Raw genomic sequence first — 6,413 nt, forward strand, 5'->3', positions numbered from 1 at the left:
GCTAAGATAGTTCTGTGTGCTGGGGCATGGGCTAAAGGAGGGAAGGGGCAAAGATGGAGTCTGGTGCCTATAAGGAGAAGGAAGTGAAATCAGATACCATAAAGTAGTGACCCCCAGGGAGTTTGGGATAAAGTTTCTTCTCAGAAAATATCTTAGAAACATGACTCAACTCCCAGAATATTTCAAACACATGAGAAAGGGACTTATGCCTTGATCATAGGACTTAGCCATATAATTCTAAATACGCTACTAGAATTAAATTTATATCCCCAAGATTCTTTCACGTTGCAGTAAGTACCTTTCTACTCTAATCATCAAATATGTATCAACACACCGTTGTAGAACAGCTAATACACGTTAGAGGCAGGATTTCAATCCAGGTCTTCCTGATTCTTCCTCCAGTGTTCCATCCATTACATCTCACAATCTTTCAGAAACTGAAGCTTAGAAAGTTTTCCCTTGTTACACAGTTGTGAAGTATCTGAGTCCCAAACTCTATCCAGTATGTAATGCTTCCTCTGCCATCTTCTAACATTACATGGTATAACCTAGACTGCCTTATGCTTTGTCAAATATTACTCCAGGCTCTTCCTTAAATTCTTCCAAACAAAAAGTCTGGATATAATTTCTTATGTGCTGTCTCCTGTGACAGACGGCCAGCAGCCCAGGGTTCATTGGTGAGAGTAGCTGAGCAAACCCACCTAGCAACTTAGGTGAATAGAAGACTTCAAGGCAAAAGAAACTCTTTATAACATTCCTCTGATGGGAAGAGAATAAGATTGAAAAGTATAAATTTATCCATAAGTATCAAGCTTATCTGTACCAAGAATGTCCTTACTCAGAGAGAATTAAAGGATATTTGAAAGCATTATGTTTTCTAAAGTCTTTTACATGAACATGTGCCTTTTGGTATTTCGATTTTCAGACACATAATACAGGAACACTGGAGCTTTGTTTGAGAGCATTGAATTTTAGAGGCCTATCATTCCTTCTGAGGGCAAAACAACCCAGTTTAGCACCTATTTAGCGAAAGCAATTAGTGAAAACAGGAAGCTACCAGAAGACATTCTTCTGGACTTCAGATGAGTTTCTCTGTAGCATGGTCCCCTTTATGCCCTCTCCCCAAGTGGGAAATTCCCAGGAAGCCTCATGGTGTCTCAGGGCTTCCATCTCTCTGACCCAGGGTAATATCCCTGGGACTCTTGGTGCATTGGCCTTTTGTGCTCTGAGATCTGAGGTTTCCCTTGCCTAGCTGAACTTGTCTTAACAAGGTGATTTAAGGGTACCTGTCATATTTTTGCCAAGAGATGGGTTTTGAGGTGCTTGCCCCAGGAAGCAGAATTGTTAGTCATGGTTTCATTCATTCATTCCACAGATGAGAACTTATTAGACAAGTCTTATAGCATTACAGCATCTTAAAGTATAAGTGACTGCCAAGGTCATAGAATATGATTCACACCTAAAAAATAATCCTTTCTACCATATGTCTGGTAAGGGATCACCCAGGCTCTGTTTGAGGATATCTGGTGAGAGGAAATGCAATAGCCCTTGAAGCTATACATTGCATTTTTAGGTAGATCTAACTAGTGGGAAGCTTATCTTTATGTCAAGTCTAAATTAGATTCTTTGCAAAATGCACTTGAAATATTCTTTGCTCCATCATATTTCTTTCTATTTCAGGTTGGCTAATTAGGTGGTGAACATATAGTTTTCTGTACACTGAGCACCATGGCCTGGTGGGGGGTAGGAGTGGGGGGCTTCTGAAGGGTGTGTTTTTGGTCTGTTATGTCTGTAACAAGATCGCCTCTGGAACTGACCTTTATATCTTGACCTGCGGATTGTATATGGTAACTGGGAATCAGTACATGATAGTTCTGCTGGTACAAAACAGTTCTGCTCATACAAGGGAAATTCTACAGAGATCAGCTTGTTCTTGTAACAAGGACAGATAGTTTGCCTCACTGGGGCCCACTCATGAGTTATTGCCAGAGATAGGGTCTGTGGAGAGATATGGTCCTAGGCCTAGGGTCCAAACAAGTGAAGATCAGGGATTCTCTCTCATTGGCCCAGACTCATCTACTCTGAGGAGACAAACAACCACACAGCAGAAAAGACTGGAGCCCATGGTGGGATCAGAGCTTCAATTGGGGCATACCTGTGTGGACTATGGTCGGTCATGAGGCATTTCATGTGTGAAGGCCGGGGTACTGGGAATTTCTTCTCTCCACTGAGTGGTATCTACCTATGATGTCACTGGTCTTCTTAGTCTACCCTCCCCCAACCCCAACCACCTAAGTAATAGTTGGAAGTCTTCCCAAGCACCCAATCAAAAGTACTGCCAAAAGGTGTTCTGTCCCTGTAGAGACAGCCAAAACAGAACAAGAGACAAAGACTACTTTTCGGTGACTCTGCCCCATTGGCAACTAGGAGGCTTTGTGGTTCCACTGAAAATGCAGAAAGGACAGGGAATGTCCCCCAGGGGAGACAGTGTGAGTTGGGACAGGGAAATTAGGTCTGGGTGGGGAAGGAATAAAAAAAGAGCCCGTAGTAGTAAAGGCTTAATCAGGTTTTAGAAACTCAAAGAATGGAGAAATAAATACAATCAATACAAAGGACAAGCACCCATTACTGAAGGGGGCTGGCAGAGGACAGCAAATGACTCTTTGTGGGAGACAAAGTGAGTGGTAGGAAGGAGAAGGGGCTGGGTAGTGATAGAACTAGTACAGATAGAGAGAGTTGAGTCCTGTTTGCCTTTGGAGTCCAGAGGATGCTGAGAAAGAGCAAAGAGATGAGTTTTGGATAGTGAAGAGGAAAACAGATATGTATCTGGTTCTGGAGTGTAATTCTGGCAACTTGTCCCTGCAAGAAACTTTAAACTTCAGTCATGGATGACAAGGATGTCCATGGAATCTAGATAGAATCTTGAGTGAGTGGGGCGATGATAAAGGAAGATCTGATTGGCCACATTTTAGATGGCACTAAAATGGTAGCTATGATGAGCTAGTAAACAATATCAGATAACACATTTAGTTCAGGAAATTTTGTAAATCTTGAGTAAGAAAGCTGAACAAGGATGGTGGAAAGATGAAATGGAAGGGTCATATCAAACCATGCATGCATATATGTGTTTGATGATGCAGGCAGAGAGAGTAACCTCACTAAATATTCAGGAATGGGACCCTTCTCACACTGAACACAACTTATTTGGATTTGGATTTGAATTCCTTTAATACCCAAATTTGGATTTGGATTTGAATTCCTTTAATACCCAACTAAGATCTCATTTTTTACAGGAAGATTTTCCCAATCTCTTTTGGTGATAGTGACTTCCCTCTCTTAATCGTTTCCCATCCATCCAGTACATAGCTTGTTTCTGTATCTGTGTGCATGTTATCTCTCCCTTTAGACTGTGAGCTCCTTGAGGACAGGGATTGTCTTTTGCCTCTTTTTGTATCCACAGTGATTATTGCAATGTCTGGCAGATGATAGGCACTTAATATTTATTGATTGATTAACCAGGCAATCAACAATTATTTAATTATGTACTATGAAGACCAGTTTAGCTCCATGATGCTCTATAAAAGGCAATGAAGAAAATGACACAAGAGGAGTGACAGCTAGTAAATTTCCAAGTATTACTTAGGTGGTTGGGGTTGGGGGAGGGTAGACTAAGAAGACCAGTGGCATCATAAGTAGATACCACCCAACACAGACAAGAGATTCCCAGTGCCCCAGCCTTCACACGTGAAATGCCTCATAGTTCACCCAGGTGTGCCGCCATGGGCTCCAGTCTTTTCTGCTGTGTGATTGTTTGTCCCCTCAGAGTAGGTGAGTCTGGGCCAATGAGAGAAAATCCCTGATCTTCAGTTGCTAGGACCTAGTTTGAAAGCTTTTCTTCATGGTTTGCTGTCAATCTCCTTGCTTCTGTCTCCTTCCATCACAGATTTCACAGATGGTAAAGCTACCCAAACCCCCAAAAATCTGGTTGCAGTGGCCAGGCAGCCTGTGGTACTGAGATGTGAGCAGGATCAGAAAGAAGACAATATGTATTGGTACCAACAGGAAATGGGGCAAGAACCAAAGTTAATCTTCTATTATTACATCAAGTATGAAACAAGGAGAAACAGCACTCTTGATAACTTCCATGGCAGTCGACTCAACATTTCTCTCTGTTACCTTAACATCATGTCCCCAGGTTGGGAGGACTCAGCCACATATCTCTGTGCAAGTGGAAGTGATGCTGCACTGCAGACTCACCTCTTCTTTTGGCACAAACCTTCTGTGTCTCTAATAATCAGTGGCTAATTTCAGGGACCTTGTATGTGTCTTTTAAGGAGCTCAACCCATCTTCAGAGCAGGTTTGTGACTGCACCTGCTCCATCTGGGTCGAGAGGGGAGAGGAAGATGGGTTTTAACCCTTAAAGAACTGGCATGAGCATACCAGCTAGGACTAAAGTGGGCTCCCTGTTGAGCCCACTGAAAAATATTGGGTAAAGTACTGAGGTCAGGGAGTTCTGGGGGTTTGAGCAGGGAAGGCAGAAATGATTGATGGAAATATTAAATGAGAGGGTGAATCACTCTATGGATACTTCAGGAAAATTCAGAGGTTGAAGAGAGGACAACTGAATGGGATGAGAGTTTTAGAGAAGTGATGGTGCTGAAGAAGTGTAGCAATCCAGTGGCTTTTGGAAGATAGGAGTGTAAGAGGATGGACAGAGTTCTACTTTCAGTATTTTTTTTTCTTTTTAAGAAAGCCAAAGGAAAATAAAGAACACTAGGTGCCTAGGTGTCCAAAGAAATCTGCTGATGATTATGAAGTATTAGGCAAGAAAGGAAAGATCCTAAGGACACCAGGTACCCCCTAGTATCTCCCTGCCCCTTCCAGCTTCATTTTATATGTTGTCTTCTCCAATTAGATTGTAAGATCCTTGAGGGCAGGAGCAGTCTTTCTTTTTCTTATTTGTGTCTCTAGCACTTAGCACAGTTCCTGGCACATAGTAAGCACTTAATGAATGTTTATTGAATTGAATTGATAGGGTCTTGTTTGGATTTTTTTCAGGATGGGGAGACGTGGAAGTGGTCCATCGAATTTCAACATACTCTTCATTCTAGATTTCCTGTTTTTCTCTAACACATGCCTCTCTTCTGTCTCCTATGCCAAAGCTTCCAACAACATGCAATTGTCCGAACCCACTGCTTAAAGCTCAAACCTTTCATACTAACCCCCTCTCTCTGAACCCTTACAAAGGTTCTCCCACCCATTCCCATCCCACACATGTGCTTCCTGTGATATCTTCATCTTTCTGCTACTGTTTCTTTCTACTGGTCCTTTGTGGCATACTACATTTCTGGTTTTGTTATATTCTGTGGGCAAACTGCCCTATATCTCAGTCCGATTTCTCTTATTTTCTTTCTACCTTCACTTCCTTACTTTAACCGAAATTTGGCTCTATAATGAAGACAACACATCTTCTCTTTGGCTATTCCTTTGGAAGTTTTACCTTCTCCCTCTCCCCTTGAGTCTATGAAAAAAGGACAGGGAATGGTCCTCTTTAAGATATTCTAATTCAAGTTCTGGATTCTCTTTCTGGTCCTCATCATTTGAATCCTAGGTTCTTTCTCTGTATCTTTTTTTAAAATGACTGGAGCGCTCCATTGCCCCCTCCTGTCATTGATTCTGGTTTTATCTTCCTAGATGACTTTAACACTAGATTCATATTCTTTCTCTATAGCCTGTCTCCCACCATCATCCTTACTGGCTTCAACTTTGTCATTGGTAACCCATCTGATGACCCAATCTCATTGCTCCTTGGGTTGCTTATTTTGTTGATTTTACAGACCTTTGTCTCTACTCCACCTCAGATATACTTCAAGAAGATCCTATGTTACAGGGCACTGCTTCATTTTCAGTGTTTCAACTCTCTCCCCTCACCATCCTGTCTGATCATAGTACCCTTACTTAGCTGGAAAGCTTTTCTTCAAACCTCACCACTCACTAAACCAGTTCTTTATTGCTAGTGAGACTTTTAAGTGCTGAACCTTTTGCAATTTGCTCCATCTACTAAACTCCTTCTAGCTTGATTTCAATCCTTGCCTATTGTGGATTCCAAGGTGAGTCATTAATGATGTTCTGGCCAACACTTTGACTCCATCACCTGTCTGACTTTTCAGCATAATACACACACATAACATATATAACAGTACATGCACATAGCGTGTGCTTAGTAAATATTTGTTTAATAATAATAATGCATACTTCTAAAAACTAGACCTGTGATTTTGTTGATGTAGGGAAATACTAGTGGGGACTTTCTTGAACAATGCAGATTACAATTTATGATATTGAGAGAGTTGCCTGGAAAAACAAGAGGTAAAGTGATTTTTCCCAGGGTCAGCCTACACACACACACACA

This window comes from Vombatus ursinus, unplaced genomic scaffold (genome assembly GCF_900497805.2).
Source record: "Vombatus ursinus unplaced genomic scaffold, bare-nosed wombat genome assembly UNPS02004792.1, whole genome shotgun sequence".
NCBI classification, from domain to species: domain Eukaryota; kingdom Metazoa; phylum Chordata; class Mammalia; order Diprotodontia; family Vombatidae; genus Vombatus; species Vombatus ursinus.